This window comes from Pleurodeles waltl, chromosome 2_1 (genome assembly GCF_031143425.1).
Source record: "Pleurodeles waltl isolate 20211129_DDA chromosome 2_1, aPleWal1.hap1.20221129, whole genome shotgun sequence".
NCBI classification, from domain to species: domain Eukaryota; kingdom Metazoa; phylum Chordata; class Amphibia; order Caudata; family Salamandridae; genus Pleurodeles; species Pleurodeles waltl.
The window spans coordinates 881534966-881558999 of record NC_090438.1 but is presented as its reverse complement, the minus strand read 5'-3'; positions in this window follow the sequence as shown (position 1 = coordinate 881558999).

Below are 24034 nucleotides of genomic sequence, written 5' to 3'. Positions count from 1 at the left end.
CACACATAGGGCCTGATTACAACTTTGGAGGAAGGTGTTAATCCATCCCAAATGTGACGGATATACCACCAGCTGTATTACGAGTCCATTATATCCTATGGAACTCGTAATAAGGCTGGTGGTATATCCGTCACATTTGGGACGGATTAACACCTCCTCCAAAGTTGTAATCAAGCCCATAGTCCTTGGAAAGATAGGTGATGTAACACTTACTGCTGTCAAGGGTCTGGTCATACATTCCTGTTACTAATGCAATAGCACATCCACTGCCTCATGTATGTGGCATTTTTTTCCATGATTGACTGATGATGTCTTAGTTGTGTGCCATATGCTGCAATGAACCATGTTGCCAACATGTATGTGTGAAATAGGTGTGGTCCTCTGCTATTGCCCTTCAAATGTGACATGTACAGGATATATGTAATTTACAGTGTGAGTGAATGTGGCTGTACATTCATACGCATCTAACTAGTTTAGGAATGTTCTGTGTCCTAATCGGTATTTCAGCAATGCTCCATGAGGCTACACTCTGATTCTGATAGTTAGAGATAATGTTATGCAAAAATGATTATCCAGACCATGATATGGTGATTAGGATATGTGTTTATTTACATATGGTAAGACAGTGGTGATGGGTGAGTAGTGTTATAAGACATTTTGGGCAATATGTTGTCTCCGACGCAATCCTGCAGCTGTGTTTGGATGGTCCCCCTAATGTTGATGGCCAGCATCCTCCTCTTCCTGCTCTTCAGGCATTTGTGGGTCAGGTTCATATAGGGGAATGTTCCTTCTTACACATATGTTGTGCAGGATGGCACAGGTCAAAATTATTTTGCACACCATTTCAGGTGAGTATAGGAGGCTGCCACCGGTGATGTCAAGGCACCTGACTCTTGACTTCAGGATGCCAAAGGTCCTCTCGACTATGGTGCGTGTCCTCCTATGTGCCTCATTATAGGCACCCTCTGCTGCAGTGCTTGGGTTGGCAAATGGGGTCATAATCCATGGTTGGATCCCATACCCCTGATCAGCTGAAAGAGAAAATGAGTGAGAACATATTGATGTAGCTTGCCCCATAAATATCACTTTGCATGGCAGTAGTTCTCTTGTGTTGTCTGTGACTCACTGGGGTTTGTGATATTGTGTGGATTCCTAGGCTTCTACGATGTACCATCAGCATTGGGTTGTTTCCTTATCTGAACAGGTGTTTGGCTGTTGACCGGATGTCAGCAGTATTTTTGGAGAGTTGCTGTACAGTGTGTACTCCCTTGCATTGTGACTTGTGAAATAGGTGTCCCTGTGTCTTAAATGGGGGTGAGATGATACTTCCATACACAGAATCAATTAGACAGTGGTGGTATCACGGTTGCATCTATGTACCCTGGACATCCCATACAATTTGACATATGCGATAGATTAATTTAAGCATCAGTGAGACCCTTAGATTTTGCAAGGTGACAATGAGCAAAACATCTCCGTACGTCGTGAGCACTGACGTGTTAACAATTGACTATGGACTAATTTCACATGTTTGACAAGTTCACTGCAGACCTATTTCTCTGCCCTTGCCAAGTCGACTCTGGTTGTAAAGTGTTCCTATACTACTGTGTTAATTTGTCGCAATGCATATGTGTAGGAATGTGCACTTTCAATATTGTCCCATCAAGATGTGTTCTTCGCACAGTCCACTTGCTTCTTGGTAGTGGGCAATGTGAGAGCAGGAATGATGTGAGATATTGGTACGTCCTCAATGATTGCACGTGACCTTCATTGTAGTCATCATCATGCTATGTGTGTCATGGTGTTTGACCTGCAAAAAACATTCAACACCCCTTACACAGTGCGTATTGGTTTGAAGGTTGTTGGATAGAGTGTTACTGATGTGATATTGAAAGAGTAGTCTTCCAAATTGTACTACCAGTTGGGGCCATGTCTTTGTCATTGTGTTGTTTTAAATTGTCCCCTCATGTCTGTGGAGTGGCATCTGTTGTTATTTGGAACGGTCATTTGTCCCTAGGTGTGTCTCCCATTGGGTGAAGATATCAAACATGCCTTGTGGTGTCACAACCTCAGTGTGTTCCTGTCCACGTATCCATGTCGTGGGGAATGTGTTGTGTGTCCTAGAGGGTTGCTGTGCAGTGTGTATATAAGTAGGTTTCTATACTTACCAACAAGTAGTCCATTTCCATATCGTCCATCCTGGAAGTGTTGATTGATGGTGCAGTGACGGAAGATGAATGATCATGTACACTCCCAGGATACTTTGCCACGATGTTGGTGATCAAACCCCGGTGATCGACAATTGCCTGCACATTGATGGAGTGTGTGTGCTTCCTGTTGCTGTATAGATGTTCGGTTGCAGCAGGTGGCACAATGCGTACATGTGTGCAGTCAATGGCACCAAGGACGTGTGGGAAGCCATTAATTTTGGTAAAACCCCTGTTTTGTCTCCTGCTGCTTCTGCTGTGTGTTGGGGAAGCTGATGTGGCGGGGTGTGAGTGAGATGATGGCATCCAGTACCTTGGGTAGGAAGGCAGAGAATGATGGCCTTGAGATCCCAGCAACCAGGGCACAAGTGGTTTGAAAGGAGACACTTGCCAACATGTGTAGTACAGCTAGCAGCTTGGTTTCTGGTGGAATGGTGCGGGGTGTCTGCAAGCTGGGTGCCAACTGTGAGTCAATGTTGCGCAGCAGCGGCTGAATGGCTTGCCAGTTAAGCCTGTACCTCTGAATTATGTTGTCTTGGCAGAGTCCCATAAGGGTTGTCCTGGTGCGGAATATCCTCTCCTGCCTTCTGAGTTGCCTTTGGGGTCCCTCCTGGTGTTGTGGAAGCTGCTGTTGTTGGTCCGTGTGCTCTGCATCTGCGTGCATGCTGGATGAAAAGCACCTCCATGTCTTTCTTTTGGAGCTCTGCTGTTGCGTCTGTGTGTTTTCATTAAATACAGGTGTGTTTGTCCCATTTTAACACCTCCCCTGACCCAGGTGTTATTTTTTTACGCAAATCAGGTTGTACGTCATTTTCCACCTCCGCCTCCTGGCCGTGCATAATTTTTGCATGGTAGTAAAATAAGGCGCATGGGTGTTTTTGGACGGGAACGCCTACCTTGCATGTCATTAACGCAAGGTGGTTTCCCACATCCAGAAAATGACACACACAGCGGGATTTTGGCGTTTGTGGGCTCGAGCGTCAAAGTTTAAATATGGTGCACGGTTTGTGCCGATTGTGCGTCAACATTTTTGACGCACAATCGGCGCAAACAGAGTATAAATATGCCCTTTAATTGCTCTTACTATCATTGTTCTGCCATTAGTCACATAACAAATGCTGCAAGTCCTCCACATGTGACAGGCCAACTAATGACTATCTTCTGGATGACAATCAAGGGCCACAAGATCTGTGATTTGTAAATGGAATTGCCAGGATGGTATGCAATTGCTAATCAAGAGTGCGTATCCTAGGTTGGAACAAATGAATTACAGATTTACATGTCTGTATAATACACTTGGATCCTCACACCTAGCTACACATATTTCATAACCCTAAGCCTGTACCTCAGTGGGGATAGACAAGCAACACATACTTTCAAACATCAAGTACAGCTAGGAAGCTTTGGACAGCTGTACATGGGTTTAGTCAGTCCACCACAGGTGAGGAGGGTGTCCAACTAGGATAGACACAAACATTGGACAATCCCATCCACATTTATGTTTGTAATTGCAGACGATTGTCAACATCATTTGATACCACCAATACCTGTCCTACAACAAGCAGATAGATGCAAGCACCCATCTGGGCATGAGCTGCATGCACACCTATGACATTGTACTCAAGTGCCACATACACGTAGCACAACATGTGGAGCTAGATGCTGCTAGGAAGTCAAACATACAGTCTAACATGTTCATTAGTGAACAGGGAGGCTCAAGTCTGTGGGTAATACTTTGGCATCCCTATTCTGTGTGATTCAAGGTATGACTTGCTGACTAAATCATGAAAATGGCCCTCTCCAAATTTTCTTTACAAGAAATGTAACAACAAATGTCACCCTATTCTCATGGCCATGCCTACAGGGCTGCACTACAATCCCAAAATATGACTCTACGCCACTGATTGTCCAACTCAAATTTAGAAAAAAAAAGTCAAACTCCAGTCAAGTTACATATCAGATCATGTGCCAGCACATTATACCATGCCATGTGTCCAACACACAGGAGTCAATCACACAACAGCTGCAAACACAACACAGAACTGAAAAATCAACACTTACTGGAAATGTCTGGGTTGCAAATCGAGCCTCTTCTCCAATTGTGGAAGGGGCAGGTCTACCTGTAAAGCATGGAAGGGTGAAATATGCTCAATGTCTGTGCACTGTATAACACTTTCAAGTAAAATTACTGTGTGTGACATTATATCTGAAAGTCCAGCCCCTCAGGCACGATGATAATCCAACATACATACCACTGCAAACATGTATAGACCTTGTCAATCCAGTGAGTGATACACACACATATGCACACATGCAGTGGCCCTAACTATCATGTGGTGACAAACAGTATTCCTCAATTGGTTGCAGACTCATTTATAGAGTGTACTCCATGTCATCATTTGTTGTAATGAGAGAAATGCAAAGCCACAGTCCTGGTGCACTGTAATACCAGTCACTCAGGTATTGTGGCTTGTGCATCAAGGGACAATGTGTGATGCTCATGTGGTTTGAGTTAAGATCATTATTTATTATGCTTTCTATGGTCCCTTAAATGTGGGCCTGTGTTGTGTGTAGGTTACATATGCTACATTTACAGTGTCCTCAGAGCCACATATGCCACCTATGACACCATAATGGCAGGGATCCTGTGTGTTACTTGATGACAATCTGACGCTAAACATGGATTGGCCAGTTATCAAAATTAATACAACAAAGAAATATATGCTGACTGTATATTTTGGTCATCCATGACAGAATGCATGGGCACAGGTGTAGTCATTGCACCTGAGATGTGTCACTCATTACCCTGTGTAGCCATATTGGGTATTGGAATTCACAGTTAGCCACATTCATCATCTTACATTTGCCAAGTTGGGAGATCAGCGGGTATACAGCAAACTGACACTGTCCAATTATTGAAACATGGTTTAGCAAATGTCCTACTGTGGCAATCATGATGTAGGTTTGAATTTGTATGTACCTTCAGAATGGCAGCAGTCACAGGAATGCTGGTCTTCTGATCTTAGCATACACCTATGTCTGTGATAGCCTTCATACTGGGAAGTTAGCTATTGTACATATGCTACACTAGATCAGCAGGGGTGTACCAAACTTAAAGTAGCAAAGTATTTGGGAACTTTATATGTGTGATGGAATTGCTCAGGGCTCCCTTGCACAACATCATACAAGTAATACATTGTGACCATGCATTCCTCAAATTCAGGTATACCGTGATGACCCAATAACTTATGAGAAGTGCATGGCTATAAAGTAACACAGATGGCAAATGCATCAGCTCAGTTCCAGCTATTGTGCCCAAGATCAATTTAAAACACACAGGTACAATGAACAGAGGGACAGGGATATTTTTTATCCCTCAATTTGTATCTTTTGCTTCATGTTTCATGCTACAGCTTTGAAAAGTAGCACCAAACATTTAGATATGAACCCGTGTGCATTACTTTGGCATCCATTCCTAATTTATTTGCGGCACAACCAAGTCAAACTATCAGCCTAAGTTATGAGCTGGGATTTGGAAGAAATATGTACGTATGGGCCAGAATACAGTTCAGACATGTATTAAAAATAATTCGGGAACACATTAATTCCTTGCTTTAGCTTGTGAAAACATCTCTTCCCTGGTACACTCACAGACCATGGATAAAAGATATGTTTGAGCCACATTACCATCATCTATTGACATGAAAGCAGCACTAATTTAAAAGATCAAGTTGTGTATTTGTAAGTTTGTGCAGCTGTTGCGTCAACAAATGACGGTAATGTGTAGCAATTATTGAATAACTCAGGGCCACTGTATGTTTAACTTGCATTCCACATGTCCAAAAACATTGCCTGCAGCATATCAACAAATCTGCTACTGTCACTACAGAGCATTTAAATGTGCACATTACTCAGAATTGTACTCACCAACAGGGCCACCAATCACAATACACAGGTGGTCCAGCAGGTCTTTGTCTCTGGCAACAAGGTCAGCCCAGCGGTGCTTCAGTTGGTGGTCGTTGCACGGTGTGTTGAAAATGCAACGCAGATAGTACAGCACCTTGGACCACCTGAGCCTCCTCACCGCTGTGTGATACCCCTGTATCACCCTGCCACCTGCTTCAGTCATCAGAGGGAGAAAGTGGCACACCAGCCAAATAAATGCCCCCAGCTCCTCCTCACCCATTCTCCCCAGAAGTGGCCTACCCAACATGACAGAAATGATAGTACAAATAAAGGGTACAGAGGAAAATAAAGGGAAAGGAGGGAGGAAAATGAAAGTAAAGTGACCCACAAACAGCCCAACTATCCCCAAACTAACAATACCCACCACAGACTCCCAACAGTACAAAGACAAAATTAGACACCAAATAAGACAAATATACACTTACAATGAACAACTAAGACAATTACAAATAAAACAGGTGACAAAATAGGATGGCACACAGGAGACAGAAGCACAAATTGGACAGACAAAACTCTCAGCACAGCCACACAGTTTAGAAAAATCACTGCAAAGTGAAAGTGAAAGTACACCTGCTGTACCATTTCTGTAAACAAGATATTCGATTACATCACTTTCTGCCTCAAATGCGGTGTGTTTTTATTCTGATGCATCAAACTTTTATGACGCTTCAATGATGCGTCAATTATTTTTTAACACAAATGCCAAAAAATTACCCTGCATCCATTGTTCAAAATATTTTGCATTGGTGACCAATTTCATGGGGTACAGTGTAGGAATTACCTCTCGGGGCCAATGGATATATAATGGCTGTGAGCGTCATTTTCAATGCATATGCGGCGATTTGTGACGTCAAAATAAATGTCTTTTACTGTGTTTGTGTCATTTCTCACATGTTTAAAGTACATGACAGCTGTAACTGTACAGAGATAGGCTGTTTACACCTGCATTGTGTATTCCATTGTTTTGGGCACATGTGGCAGATCACAGTACTGCAGACCATGATACTCATGTTGTTGTACCGACTCAACAGATACCCAAACTTTTTGAATACAAATTAGTATTACCCAGTTTGAGCAGGTTGTGCGTCAATATAGGATAGCAAGGCTACGCAGCTTAATACATTAACTCATTGCCTGTGTGTCAGTGTCTGTGAATTGGCTATTTCAATTTTTGTTGGGCCTCTGTGTGAACGTCACAAGGCGTGCTTTCATTAATGTGCTTGTATGCATGTGCTGTAAATCTGGATAACCTTCACAAACTATTCAGTGTAGATATGAGTCAGGATATGTGTTTGTCATACACGTAGCATCTAATGCTGTGTGAACTGCACTGACTTTTGGGGCAATACATCTTCCATGACAAATTATGCACAGGATAGAGGACGGTTTCTAATGGCAATGAGTAAGCCATCACATGTACAGGAATGTTGGATACCACATCCTGGTAATTTGTTTGTATACTAGCCATGAGTCAGTCTTTTGAAAATGCTATGTAGGTACAGTATTTGTGGCACAGAGTCGGAAAACAATCCAAAAATGTAATGTCACTCCACAGTTTGAGTCCTATATATGACCTATGTTTCTCGTGTGGCAGTGGAGGACCAGCAGACCAAGCTGTAGGTGTTCAAATATTTTCAGTGGATTATTGCACAAAGGTGTCCTATTCAAGTGGGTAGCCATGTGTACCCGGTGTCATTATTGTCCTCCATGTAGTCACAGTTACGTGCAAGTCTCCTCATGAGTCTGTGGATCCATTCCCTGCATGAACAGGGTATCCTTCAAAGCAGAATTGACCGAAAGCCAAAGGGGAATCGACAACACACATGGGGATATTTGAGCTATGGCACTGCAGAAGTTTTATGAGGCTGACAACAGGGTAACCTTGGTGTGCTCACAAACGTAATGGATCTGTAAATAGAACCCAGCAGCTTTCATCACAACATTTGTACACAGGGTGGTATTGAAAATTCCCACTGCAACAGGAAACATCAGTGCCTCTGTGCTGATTAATCTCACAGCTAGTCACCACGCAACCACCATCATTGGGTTGCAGCCAATGTGAATCTGTGTGTGAACCGCCAGGGCACAAACATGTTTTGTCCATTCATGCACATTAGCAAACATTGTTTTTTGTGCTGGAGGCACCATTCCCAATCCATGCATACAGCCATAGTACACTGTCACTGTTTGTCACTCATGCATACATGAAGCACAGGCAAGGGATAGTGGTGTGATTAGGCTATTTGAATACATGTCTCAGACCTTGATACCATATGTAAACTGATTAAACTATACAATATACTTGTGGATTCATCGTAGACCTACCAGACACAATACCCCAGAAGGAAAGTGAGGGATGGAAAGCAACTATGAGAGAAATGTGGCCACAGGGAACCTCTATGGTAACACAAAGACAGGTAACAATCAGGCTAACAGGATGCACGCTCTGGCAGGAACTAACATGAACACGACAAATGCACAGTGAGCAAACTCAGACTGGGAAAAGCCTGAACAGCACTGTGGAAAATGAAAACTGGATTTGTGCTGTTGGCTGCAATGTTACACAATAACCCAAGGGTTGTATTACACAAGTGGTTTATATGGCAATGCACAACAAGGATATACATAAAATGGCAGCTTCTAAGCAGTTCCAGGCAGCAGCAATGGCAGTGCAGATTCAAATGGCTGGTCTGCATGGAATTGCTCACAGGTTTGTGCAGCTTCAGTCTCTCAGAAGTCCTTTTGGTGTGAATCCAGTTCAAAGGACTAACAGTACCTTTCACATGGGAAGCAATGGACAGGTGATTACAGGTCCTACAGACTACCAGGCAGTGCATTATCAGGCCTGAAGTCCATACAGTCAGATGAACTAGGATTATGGCATGCCATACTAAAGAGGGAAGCACACTGGAGTCAGAATGTGAGTCTGGGTGTGTGTAGATGATGGATTATCAGGGTACAAATAGTCCTGTTACAGGGCCACCTAGAGAAGGGTGGGGAGAGAGACTGAATAAATGCCTGTGACAGAACTTGTAACCTGGGATGGCATGCCCAGGGCATGTCTTGTGACCAATGCTTGTCATAGTTGGGGCACTCGTGCTATCCATTTGTAGCTTACATGGACTTCTTGTCACACATGCTCCTTGCAGAGATAGCTGATGTCACTCTTACTGCTGTCAAGGGTGTGGTCATACATTCCTGTTACTAATGCAATTGCAAATCCACTGGCTTATGTATGAAGCAGGTTTTTTACTTGTGATTGATGGTGTCGTAGTTGTGTGCCATGTGCTGCAATGAACCATGTTGCCAACATGGATGTGTCCCAGAGTTGTGTTACTCTGACATTGCTCTTCAAATGTAAAATGAACACCATATATGTAATTTACACTATGTGTGAAGTTGGGTGTACATTCATACCAAACAAATCAGTATCCTAATCTGTATTACTGCACTGCTCCATGAGGCTAAACTTAGATTGTGATTCCTAGGGATCACGTGATGCATAAATAGTTACCCAGACCATGATTTAGTGATTAGATTAGGTGTTTAATGAGATATGGTAAGAAAGTGGTGATGGTGACTATAGTTAAAAGAAGTTTTGTACAATGTGTTGTCTCTGACGCAACCATGAAGCAGTGTTTGAATGGTCCCCCTCATGTTGATGGACAGTATCCTCATTTGTGGGTCTGGTTCATAGAGGGGAATGTTCCTACTTACACAGATATTGTTCAGGATGGCACAGGTCAGAATGATCTTGCAGACCATTTCCGGGGAATATAAGAGGCTGCCTCCGGTGATGTTGCAGCACCTGAATCTTGACTTCAAGATGCCAAAGGTCCTCTCTACTATGGTGCGTGTCCTCCGATGTGCCTCATTATAGGCACACTATGCTGCAGTGCTTGGGTTTGCAAATGGGGTCATGATCCATGGCTGGATCCCATACCCCTGATCAGCTGAAAGAGAAAATGAGTGAAAAATGTGATGGAGTTGCACCATGATTATCACTTTGCATGGCAGTTGTTAGCTTGTGTTGTCTGTGACTCATCTGTGTTTGTGTAATTGTGTGGAATCCTAGGCTTCTGGGATGTACCATCAGCATTAGGTTGTTTCATTATCTGAACTGGTGTTTGGCTGATTGACCGGATGTCAGCGGTATTTTTATAGACTTGCAGTACATTGTATAATCCCATGCATTGGGTCATGTGAAAGAAGTGTTCATGTGTCTTATCTGGGGGTGACATGATACTTCCATACACAGAATCAATTCCACAGTGGTGGTAAAACAGTTGTATCTATATGGCCTGGACATCCCATCCAATTTAACATATGCAATAGAATTTGTTAAACATCAGTGAGGCCCTTTGATTTGGCTAGGTGACAATGTACAACACATCTCCATAAGTTGGCAGCACTGAAGTGTTGACAATTGACAATGCCCAGATATCCCATGTGTGACAAGTTCTGCCCTCACCGAGTTGGCTCATGTTCAAACTTGTATCTACACTACTGAACCTGGTCCACGTGATGTGGCTAACTTGGGTGTTGGGGTGAAGGTTTAATTCTAGGATGGTCCACATGCCTGTACATCTGTTGTGTATATGTGTAATTGTCTCAATCTGTAAGTGTAGCAATGTGCACTTTGCAATATTGTCACATGAATATATTTTCTTAGCACAGTCCACTTGCTTATTGGTAGTAGGCAATGTCAGCCCAGGAGTGATGTGAGATGTTGGTACAGCCTCAATGATTCCATGCCCCATTCATTAGAGTCATCATCCTCCTGCTATGTGTCTCATGGTGTTTGACCTGCGGCAAAAACATTCCATACCCCTCACACAGTACATATTGGTTGGAAGGGTGTGTGATTGAGTGTTATTGATGTGATGTTGGAAGATTCATCTTCCAAGTTGTACTGTCAGTTAAGACCATGTCATTGTCACTGTGTGGTTTTAAATTGGTCCCTTGTGTCTCTGGAGTGGCATCTGTTGTTATTTACATCTGTCATTTGTCCATAGGTGTGTATCCCATTGGGTCAGGATGTCAAACATGACTAGCAGTGTCACAACCTCATTGTCTTCCTGTCCACGTGTCAATGTAGTGGTGTATGTGTTGTGTGTCCTACAGGGGTGCTGTGCTGTGTGTATATAACTGGGTTTCTGTACTTACCAACAAGTAGGCCATTTCCATATCGTCCATCTTGGAAGTGTTGATTGATGGTGCTGTGGCGGAAGATGAATGAATCATGTACACTCCCAGAATACTTTGCCACAATGTTGTTGATCAAACCCCGGTGATCCACAATGGCCTGCACATTGATGGAGTGTGTGTGCTTACTGTTGCGGTATAGATGCTCGGTTCTGCAGGTGGCACAATCTGTACATGTGTGCGGTCAATGGCACCAAGCACTGTGGGAAACCGTTGATTTGTTAGAAGCCTTGTTTGGTCTCCTGCTGCTTCAGCTGTGTGTTGGGGGAGCTGATGTAACAGGGTGTGAGGGAGATGGTGACATCCAGTATCTTGGGTAGGAAGGCAGAGAATGAGAGCTGTGAGATCCCGGCAACCAAGGCACAAGTGGTTTGAAAAGAGCCACTTGCCAACATGTGGAGGACAGCTAGCAGCTTGGTCTCTGGTGGAATGATGTGGGGTGTTTGCAAGCTGGGTGCCAACTGTGGCTCAATGTGGTGCAGCAGCTGTTGTATGGCTGGCCAGTTTAGTCTGTACCTCTGGATGATGTCATGTTCCTTGAGACCCAGAAGGGTTGTCCTGGTCCGGAATATCCTCTCCTGCCTTCTGCGTTGCCTTTGAGGTCCCTGGTGGTGTGGTGGAAGCTGCTGCTGTTGGTCCTGTGCTCTGCGTCTTCATGCATGCTGGATGAATAGCACTTCCATGTCTTTTTGAGCTCTGCTGTTTCTTCTGTGTGTTTTCCTTAAGTACTGGTGTGTTTGCCCCATTTTACCGCCTGCCTTGGCCCAGGCGTTAATTTTTGATGCAGTAGGATAAATATGGTGCACAGGTGTTTAAGTCATTTTTTGGACGGGAACGCCTACCTTGCATGTCATGAACGCCAGGCGGTTTCACGCAGAAAATGACGCACACGTGGGATTTTGGCATTCACGGGCATCAAAGTATAAATATGGTGTTAGGTTTACGCTGAATTTGCGTCAACATTGTTGACGCAAATTCAGCACATATAGAGTAAAAATATGCCCCGTTATATCATTTTTTACAGTGATATCTCAAAATATACTTATTGCATTTTCATTGTTTTGACCTGCATCTTATCAGATAATTATATATTTTTCTAAACACTGCGTGGCGTATTCTTGTGGTGTTCTACTGTGTTATTGCATGATTTATTGCACATATACTTTATATATTGCCTTCTAATTTAAGCCTGACTGCTCAGTGCCAAGTTAGTAGAGGGTGGGCACTGGATAATTTGGATTGTGTGTGACTTACCCTGGCTTGAGTGAGGGTCCTTGCTTGGACAGGGGGTAACCTGACTGCCAACCAAAGACCACATGTCTAGCAATACTAGATAAAGTTAACAGTGTAGGGCAAACAGAAATGACAGATCTGGAGTTGAAGAATAGATGACACAACTACAAGCTCAGGACCCAAGAGAAACTAACCAAGACCCTTAGGGCAGCCATGAGGCCTGTTTGAGGAGCTGATGTCCAGCAGGACTCGGACCAATGGGAGGAGCAGGTGGCATCACTCATCTTAACAAAATTGGTGGCAGGAGTTGCCTGACAGGACAGTGCCGCATTTGAGGATCGGGAAGAAGTACAGGGTAAGAGAAAACAAGGGAGCATATGGTGAAAACTGTCATGCTGTGGTGTGCATGTGAAATGGCAATATTGTCTTACATATTAACTCATGTATCACATAACTGTGAATTAATTGCCCAGTCACGTATGTTTATGTCCAGCCCTGCCATGTTTTTCATATCTATGTGTGATGTGTTGGCCCAGTACAGGCTGCACAATTACTCCTGGGACTTGTAATCTAATTTACAACATGGTAGACAAGGACTACAAGTTCCACAATACAAAGCAAAAGCTCAGAACTGGAGCAGCACATCATGCATGGACCTTGGAAACTGTGCAGATATGTCAGTGCCAATGCAGTCCCCTTGCACCATGAAGCAAGTGTGATTGTCTTCGGGCTAGGCAGCCAAAAGTGGAATGTAATGTGAAGTAATGTGGTTTGCCAGTGGGCTAACTTCTCATCAAAGTGGGCATCCAGGTCCTGAATATGCGCTGGCTCTCCAAGTAGGATCACCTGAAGAGCCAGGTGTACAGTCACTGGCAATAAACCATATTGCACTCAGCTGTTCTGATGTGCTGGATGAGCTTTTTACAGGTGTTGGCTGCCATTTAAAAGAACATGCTACCTTCTGTCTTGCTCCTATGGAAATTGGAGGTGTGAGGTTAATGAAAGTGATACACTACAGAGGTCCATGATTGTTTGTTGAAAGCATAGATGGTGTATGTGCTAGGTGGTGTAGTTCCTTGTAAGTGTGGCAGAGCAAACTGAACTGGCAGAGTCTCTGAATGAGGAGACACTGTACCCCAAGGAGACAAGGGGTGATGTGTGTGCTGTAATGTAAGCTTTGTAATAAGCACTGCTGTGCATGATAGTCTACCACTTGTGTTGCGGCTTCACATAGATGTTCTGGTAGAGGGAATTAGTGTTGTCTGACTTCCTATTTTTCTGACTTAACTTTTGCTTAAGTTAGTATTCTGTAGCTTTTTAAACATGTCCGAGGCATGCCACTGCACAGCCTGTGTGAGCAGTTTTAAAATGCCATTTATGCCTGGCAAGTACACCCACTGACAGTGGTGCGTGAATGTATGGCGGAACAAACCATGCTGGAACCACGCATGACTGAACAACGTGGTCGGAACAACAACAACGTTGTTACCACTAATGCCTTTACCACGAATGCCCTAACAATGATTTTTTGTTGTAAAGGCATTCCTGGTTAAGGCATGCGTGGAATGGAATGCATGGTTCCAGCATGCAACTCCTGACGCCCCACCCCTGCCCCTTACCGAGGCTGCCTAACCCTGCCCCTACCCCTAAAACCTGAAACCACCCCAACCCCAACCCCTTACCCCTAAAACTACTGCGACCCCCGCCCCTACACCCTAAAACCACCCAATCCCCCACCCCATCCCTAAAACTAATGTGACCCCCCCACCCTGCCCCGAAAACCTAAAATTACCCCACCCCCACCCTGCCCCTAAAACCTAAAACCACCCCAACCCCCACACCTAAAATTACTGTGACCCCAACCCTGCCCCTAAAACCCCCCCAACCCCCCCACCCCCACCCTCAAAACCTAAACTACTCCAACCCCCACCCCCACCCCTAAAACTACCGCAACCCCTACCCCGTCCCAAAAAACGAAAATTACCCCAACCCCCCTCCTCACCCATAAAACCTAAAACCACCCCAACCCCCACCCTTAAAATTACCGAGACACCCACACCACCCATAAAAACCACCCCAACCCCCACCCCTGCCCCTAAAACCTAAACTACGTTAACCCCCACCCCGCCCCTAAGATTACTGCGACCCCCCCACCCCTGCCCCTTAAAACCTAAAACCACCACAACCCCCTGCCCCAATACCTAAACTACCCCAACGCCACCCCCACTCCTAAACTATTGCGACCCTCCACCCCCACCCCGCCCCTAAAACCTCAAATTAACCCAACTCCCCACCCCCACCCCTAAAATTGCGATGACCCCCCACTCCCACCTCTAAAACCTAAAACCACCACAACCCACACCCCTAAAACCTAAACTACCTCGACCCCCGCCCCTAAAACTACCACGACCACTCGACTGTATGACGAAACAACGACTGCAAAAAAACTACTGCCTTAACAACGAGGTCGGAATACCGACCTCGTTGCTACTACTAATGATTTTACCACGAATGCCTTAACAACGATATTTCGTGGTAAAGGCATTCCTGATAAAATCATTAGCAATAGGCACCATTCACCCTACATCCCTCACCCCACCCCCCCCAACCCCACCCCAAAACCTAAAGCCCCCTGACCCCCCACCCACTCCCCAAAACCAAAAATGCCCAACCCCCCCAAACCCACCCCAAAACCTAAAACCCTCTGACCACCCACCCACTCCCCAAAACCAAAAACGCCCCGCCCCCCCAACCCCACCCTAAAACCTAAAACCCCCTGACCCCCCACCCACTCCCCAAAACCAAAAACATCCCACCCCCCCAACCCCACCCCAAAACCTAAAACCCCCTGGCCCCCCACCCACTCCCCAAAACCAAAAACGCACCACCCCCCCAACCCCACCCCAAAACCTAAACCCACACTTACCTTCGCCAAGTCCCTTCTTTGTACCTTAACCACGCATGTTCATTGTTCAGAACATACGTAGTTAAGGCACAAAAAAACAAAGTCGTGGTTAAAAAAAGCGTTGTTGCGCTTTCGTTATCCAGGACCTTCGGAAAAAAAAAGTCGTAAAAAAGGATGTTTCCCCGACCACTCACCCCAACCCTAAAACCTAAAAATACCCCAACCACCCCCACCCTGCCCCTTAAACTACACCCCACCTCTAAAAACACCCCAACCCACCCCTAAAAAACAAACTACCCTCACTGCCCACCTCCACACTTAAGAACTAAAACTACCCCCACTCTTGCCTCTAAAACTACACCGCAACACTACCCCAGCCCCACTTACCTGACCGCGTCTTCTCCGATCCGGAGTCTGTTTTTCTCTGCCTTAACCACGCATGTTCATTGTTTCGGACAGGTGTGGTTAAGGCAGAGGAAAACAGGGTTGTTGTTCACTAAATCGCTGTTCCTTCTCGTGGTGCGTATCTATGGGAGCTACTTTCACTTGGTTGCGGTGGTCGTAGTCACTTGAGAAGTTATATGCTTGACTTCATATTGGTTTGCGTTACTTTGGTAGTGCTGTTACCTGGTTGTATTATATGCTCACCAGCTTGATGTCTTGCTCACTTTTCACAGTGGGAACATTCATGAGATCGACGTAGATTTAATGCAGCGTTGTTTGCCTACATGCTACAGCGCTTTGTGCGTTTTCCTTATTGTGCCATAACATGCCATTTTTCATGTGTTAGCACTGTTTTCTGGGTCTTTGTGGGCATGGGCATGGACACATTATGGTGTGAGGTGTTTTACAGTAGAGGTTTCATACCACATCATTGGGTTTACACTAAGCCAATGATGTGTGTTGTTTTCACTTGCATAGAGCACTTGTGTTTTTGTCTGCAAATGGATATTTCAGGCATTTGGTTGCTCAGAATATGCAAATGCATTTAGCATGGAGCATTGTATTTATCCTTGGGGTATCACATTTTTGGTCTTGAGGTAGTGGTTCTTTGAGTTGTTAAGACATTTCAGGGGTCATTACAACCCTGGCGGATGGTGTTAAAGCAGAGGTAAAAAATTTGGAATTACGACCGTGGTGGAAACCGCCAACAAAGACAGCCACTTTAACACTCCGACCGCCACGGCGGTACAAACAAACAGCTCGGCGGTCACCGCCAACAGACAGGCGGAGGACAATGTACCGCCCAAACTATTATGACAGGCCAATCCGCCACCTTTTCCGGGGCGGATTTACCGCGGATAAAAACACAGCGGAAACAGGCATTTCAAAGGAAAAACGCTCACCTCTACACACTCCACGAGGAAGGAGGACACCATGGAGCCGGAACTCCATATTCTTCCTGCGATAGTCTTCCTGCTCCTGTACCAGGAGCACCAACGCCGGCGGCGAAGACCACGGTGAGTACTGCACCTACGACATAGGGGAGGGGGAGGCAAAAAACAGGGACACTCACACGCAACACCCCAACCCCCACCCCCACCCTCACCCACTACAACACACACACCAATACATATCCAAACATTACAGTAACACCCCCCAAGCCCCCCCCGGAAGAATGCAAAGACAAAAGGAAATGAGTGTAACCATTGTAATATATCAAAATTCAGTATGAAAAAAAAATATATATATATACTATTAACAAAATATACACCACGATTAGTAGTCCAGGTATTGCACCATTCATAGTCCGTGGACCACTGGGCCCAAAATGCATGGGCGAGGCCCACACAAGATACCCAATCGTGACGGAGAGAACACTGCTGGGGCATCAGATAGAAATACAACAGGCCCCTCAGGGGGAAGGGAAGGGGGGGCACCTCAGCGGATGAGTGCACGATGCCAGATCCACGAGGGGGCTCCATGCCCATTGATGTATCCTGGGGAGTGCAAAGCCACAGTCTCACAAGTCTCTACAGTGGGTGGGTTGCCCACTGTACCATCCTGGGGAGTGCAAAGCCGCAGTCTCTCAAGTCTCTACAGTGGGTGGTTTGCCCACTGTACCATCCTGGGGAGTGCAAAGCCACAGTCTCTCAAGTCTCTACAGTGGGTGGATTGCCCACTGTACCATCCTGGGGAGTGCAAAGCCACAGTCTCTCAAGTGGATAACAGTCTCCACTGGTTCTGGAGGGGGACTGGTGCCTAGAGTACTTCATCCTGCCAAGGACAGACGGAGTGGATGCATGTCTCCACTGGTTCTGGAGGGGGACTGGTGCCCAGAGTGCTTCATCCTGTGCAGGACAGACGGAGTGGGTGCATGTCTCCACTGGTTCTGGAGGGGGACTGGTGCCCATAGTGCTTCATCCTGCCAAGGACAGATGGAGTGGATGCATGTCTCCACTGGTTCTGGAGGGGGACTGGTGCCCAGAGTGCATCATTCACCCCCTGCCGCTCATGGGCTAGCGGTGCTTTAGTTGGCGGTCCTTGCCCTGTTCAGCGGTGCTTGACTTGGCGGTCCTTGCCCTGTTCAGCAGTGCTTGCCCTGTTCACGGTGCTTGACTTGGCGGTCCTTGCCCGGTTCAGCGGTGCTTGACTTGGCGGTGCTTGCCCTGTTCAGCGGTGCTTAACTTGGTGGTGCTTGCCCTGTTCAGCGGTGCTTGCCCTGTTCAGCGGTGCTTGACTTGGCAGTCCTTGCCCTGTTCGGCGGTGCTTGACTTGGCGGTCCTTGCCCTGTTTAGCGGTCCGTGCCCTGTTCAGCGGTGCTTGACTTGGCGATGCTTGCCCTGTTCAGCGGTGCTTGCCCTGTTCAGCGGTGCTTGACTTGGCAGTCCTTGCCCTGTTCAGCGGTCCGTGCCCTGTTCAGCGGTGCTTGACTTGCCGGTCCTTCATTGCCCAGCTGGGCTGGGGCTGGCGGTCCTTCATTGGTCAGATGGGCTGTGGCTGGCGGGGCCCTCCTGGGCACCTGGGCTGTGGCTGGTGGGCCCCTCCTGGGCAGCTGGGCTGTGGCTGGCGGGGTCCTCCTGGGCAGCTGGGCTGTGGCTGGCGGGGTCCTCCTAGGCAGCTGGGCTGTGGCTGGCGGGGCCCTCCTGGGTAGCTGGGCTGTGGCTGGCGGGGTCCTCCTGGACAGCGATGATGGGGCTGGAGGTGGCGTCCTGGGCAGCGACGATGGGGCTGGCGGTGGCCTCCTGATCAGCGGGGATGAAGGCGGTCTTCTCCGCCGTGCTGCTCCTCCAAGACTTTGCGGGTTTCTTCTGCCCCTTCATCACCTTGGGAGGAGTCACAGCTGACTCCACACTCCCCCCGGGACCCCTGTGAGCGGTATGGGTGGCTGGAGTCTTCCCCCTCTCCCGGCGGGCACTGGCCAACTTCTGGTGCTTCACAGGGGGTGGACTGGCTGTGCTCTGGCTCTGTGACACACTGGCTGGCCTGGTGGCAGGTGCACTCCACATACCTGTGACAACAGGCACCACTGGTCCCGGATATTTTGTGGCTGAGGTGCTAGTACGGGACCTATGAGTTGGAGGGGGGGTGGTGGGAAATAGGTTAAGGGTGGACAGGAAAAGTTGTTTGGAGACACTGGGACGGGTAGCTGGAGGGGGTTTGGGAGTGGATGAAGAGGTGGTGGTTGTAGGAGGTGTAACTTTGTGGCTTTGGGTGCAGGTGTATGCGCTGGAGGCTGTTGTGAGGTGGATGTTTGTTGGGTGGGTGTGTGCCTGCGTTGGTGTATCTTGGGAGGGGGCGTCACAGCACACTGGGAGAGGACACAGGGGACGTGTGGATGGTAGTGGGGGTGGTGAGTGCACGTGAGCGGGGTGTGGTGGTGGGTGTGCTGGTGCGGGACGTAGTGGCTGTAGTGGTAGTGCATGCAGGTGTGAGTATAGACGAGACTGGGAGGGAGGAGGGAGATGAGGAGGAGGGGGACACAGTGGAGGCAGTGGATGTTGTTGTGTCTGTATGTGTGTGATGCTTGCGTGAGTGAATGTGGGATGTGTGGTGCTTATGTTTGCCTGAGCTTCCCTTGTGTGGTGAGGTGTGTGCAGGCTGGTCTGATGGTGTGCTTGGGATAGGCAGAGGTACAGGGGATTGGGTCTAGGTGGAGGAGGTTGGAGGGCCGAGGCTAGACACAGGGACAATGGCTGCCATCAGTGCTGAGGCCAGAGTTTGAAAGGTGCGATGAAGGGCAGCCTGACCAGAATGAATGCCCTCCAGGAATGCATTGGTTTGTTGCAACTCCCTTTCTACACCCTGGATGGCATTCAAAATGGTAGACTGCCCAACAGTGAGGGACTTGAGGAGGTCAATGGCCTCCTCACTGAGGGCAGCAGAGGTGACTGGGGCAGGGGCTGAGGTGCCTGGGGCGAAGGTGATGCCCACCCTCCTGGGTGAGCGGGCACGGGGCGAAGGCTGAGGGGCTGCTGGGAGGGCAGTGCTGGTAGGGGGGGTGGTGGCTGTACCTGTAGTAGTGGGGGGCACAGATGTTGCCGCCACCACAAGGGAGTTCCCATCAGAGGACGAGTCCATGTCTCTGGTTTCAGCTCCTGTCAGTGCCATGGTGCTCCCCTCGCCCTCCGTCCCACTGGTGTATTCAGAGTCCGTAGTGTGGCCCTCCATGGAACCTGTGGGAAGCAGCTCCCTCGTGCTCTGGTGCCACTGCTCCTCCACCTGATGATGCTAATGCACACAAGAACAGGGAGACCGCAAAAAAGGGGGGGGGGACAGAAGAAAGACAGGTTGAGTGCATGGCTTACCGCTACCATTGGCAGACAAGACAGACACAGCAGCCCCCTGCACTACCTCGCGCTGTTGGGCTCTACAGTGCAATTCTTGGGAAATGGCCTACAAGGCTATGGACGACATCTGCACACATGAATGACACAGGTGCATTGTACACCTGTACTTGGCACTCTACAGAGGTGGGGTGGGGGGCCACAGGGCCATGCCTTACGAAGGGGCCTAGCCTATGGAACTCTCCTTGGCCTAGGGAAACCCAGAGCCCTCCTCCCCCACCCAGACCCCTCCACTGCACGCAAAGTCAGCTGAAGGAGAGTGTACTCACCCCCTTGTGTCTGCTGTGATGCCCTCAAGCGCCCATCCAACTCCGGGTAGGCCACTGCCAGGATCCGGAACATCAGGGGGGTCATGGTTTGACGTGCACCCCTCCCACGTTGGGAGGCCATCCCCAGCTGAGCCTCCGCCGTCTTCTTGCTCCAGCGGCGACTGTCTTCCCATCTCTTCTGGCAGTGGGTGCTCCGTCTGTGGTGGACCCCCCGGGTCCGGACGTCCTTGGCGATGGCACGCCAAATATCCTTCTTCTGGTGGGCGCTGACCTACATGAAATGTACAGGGGAAGAAGAGAAGTCATTACCAACTGCGCCGTCAAAGTGAGTGGCCCCCATCCCTACCCTTGCCATGTGGCACATGCACCCACCGTCTTTCATGCACTCTGAACTCTGCCCCCTTCCTTCTTACAACCAGCCCACTCCACACAGGCATAGCCCATACAACATGCTCCCTGTGTACTTACCTGTTGGTCTGGAGGACCATAGAGTAGCGTGTACTGGGGGAGGACCCCGTCAACGAGCTTCTCCAACTCCTCCGATGTGAAGGCAGGGGCCCTTTCCCCAAACGCACAAGCCATTGCTCTTCCAGACCGAGGTCACAGCAGCACTTGCAGTGTAGGTCCTCTCCTGTCGAAGATCAGGTATCGAGTGATTCAACAGCTAGAAAATGGCGGTCACATCCGCGGCGGTACGTACCATCACCGCCGGCGTACATCGTCATTGGCTCCTGGTACGCATAGGGTCCAATGTTAACCAATGCAGCATTGCGCCGCGGTCTTCGACCGCCTACCGCGACGGTGTACAACGCCAGCGCAGTTACCTCACATCCCATTGTCCCACTTTAGAGGTCAGGCAGCCGCCATTTCAGGGGCCCACATGGCCTAATTACCAACTGCGTCACACATACCTAGGCCTACTCTCAACACACATACAGGCCAGATTTTGTGTATGAATCGTGTTCTGTGTAGACTGTGGGTACATACCTCTGACTTGTTTGACTCTCTGGTCGCTGTTGTCATTCATAGGCACCGTCTGCTGGGACATGTGAGGAGATGGCGGAATCCTCCGGTGTACCGACCGCTGGTGGACCTGTCGACAATGGAGGAAAGAAATCTGATAATCATTTACAGGTTTGACCGTGCCACAATCAAGGAACTGTGAACACAGTTGGAGCCAGACCTGATGTCAGCAATCCGCCAACCCACAGGAATCCCCCCTCAAGTGCAGGTGCTATCAGTGCTCCATTTCCTTGCAACTGGGTCTTTTCAAACAACTGTGGCCATGGCATCAGGGATGTCACAGCCTATGTTTTCCAACGTATTGTCCAGAGCGTTGTCTGCCCTGCTGAAACACATGAGGAGCTACATCGTTTTCCCTCAGGTGGAGGACTTGCCTACAGTGAAAGGTGACTTCCATGCCCTTGGACATATCCCCAACATCATAGGTGCCATTGATGGGACCCATGTGGCTTTGGTCCCCCCCCGCCTCCCACAGGAGTGAACAGGTGTACAGGAACCGGAAGAGTTATCATTCCAAGAATGTACAGATGGTATGTTTGGCCAACCAGTACATCTCCCATGTGAATGCCATGTTCCCTGGCTCAGTGCATGACGCCTACTTCATGCGGATGAGCAGCATCTCTTATGTGATGGGTCAACTCCAGAGGCACCGTGTGTGGCTATTAGGTGACTCTGGTTACCCCAATCTGTCATGGCTACTGACCCCAGTGAGGAATCCCAGGACCAGGGCAGAGGAACGCTACAATGAGGCCCATGGGCGTACTAGGAGGGTGATCGAGCGGACCTTCGGCCTCCTGAAGGCCAGGTTTAGGTGCCTCCATATGACAGGTGGATCCCTATTCTACTCACCAAAGAATGTGTGCCAGATCATCGTGGCCTGCTGTATGCTTCATAACTTGGCTTTGCGACGACAGGTGCCTTTTCTGCAGGAGGATGGTCCAGATGGCGGTGTTGTGGCAGCTGTGGAGCCTGTGGACAGTGATGAGGAGGAAGCAGAGGAAGAAGACATTGACAACAGGGACTCAATCATCCAGCAATATTTCCAGTGAAACACAGGTGAGAATACATTCCTGCCTACTACAAGTACTTTTCAACTTCTACCTCTATCCTGTCTCTCGTTTTCACCCAGTGTATGGTCACTGAGTTGTCACTTTCCCTTACGGTTTCACAGGTGTGGGTCCCAACGTGTGTCCTCAGGGACTAGAGCTGTGTGACATAGGTATGTTGACATTAGTATTTCCTGAAAATGTTGTCACTGCAATTGCAATACACTATTTCAAAATCACAGACAGACTCCAGATCTTTTGGTGCTTTAAGTGTGTTTATTTACATACAAAATATTGGAGGGGGAAGTTAAATGGTGAGGGGTGATGGCGGAGGAGTGTCCATGGCAGAGTCCAGTCTATTTGTCTCATAGGTGCATTGCCCATATGGGCATAGGAAGTGGAGCTGGGCAGTTTCAATATGGACAGGGTGACAAAGTGGGACAGTGGGTTGACAATCAGGGTGGTCTCATTTCTTGGCTGGGGTCTTGGCATCGTGCTCTGTCTTGTTCCTGGATCTCAAGGACCGTTTGCGGGGTGGTTCTCCGTCTGCAGGGGGTGCTGGTGTGGTGGTCCTGTGGTGGTGCCTCCTGTCCACTAGCGCCGGCGGAGGTGGTGGGCAGTTCATCGTCCATGCTAGTGTCAGGGGCCCCTTGTAGTGCAACAGTGTCCCTCCTGGTGTTGAGTATTTACTTCAGCACCCCTACGATGGTGCCCAGGAGCTGATGGTTCTGAGTTCCTCCCTGAACCCCAAATACTGTTCCTCCTGCATGCGCTGGGTCTCCTGAAACTTGTCCAGGACCGTTGTCATCGTCTCCTGGGAGTGGTGGTATGCTCCCATAATGGAGGAGAGGGCCTCGTGGAGAGTGGGTTCCCTTGGCCTGTCCGCCCCCTGTCGCACAGCAGCCCTCCCAGTTCCCCTGTGTTCCTGGGCCTCCGTCCCCTGGACCGTGTGCCCACTGCCACTGCCCCCAGATCCCTGTTGTTGTTGGGGTGGTGGGTTATCCTGGGTTCCCTGTAGTGGTGGACACACAGCTGATTGATGTGTCCTGGGGACGGAGGTATGGGCCCGCTGGGTGGGTGCTGTGCTGGTGTTACCAGAGGGGGGAAGGTCTGTGGTGGCCTGTGCCTGTGTGAGGGGAACCGACTGTCCCGAGGCCCACAATGGTCCGGGCTGGTCATCTAGATCTAGTTGGACAGAGCTGCTGTCATCACTGTGGGCCTCTTCTGTGGGTGGGGTGGAGATGTCTGGACCCTCCTGTCTGGTGGCGTTGGGTAGTGTTCCTGCAGGGGTGGAAAAGCATGATTATTGCATCTGTGTGTGTCATGGTGTGCAATGGGTGGGTGATCGTGTACCCCAGTGCTGGCATTCCTGTGTGGGGGCTTGTGTGATGAT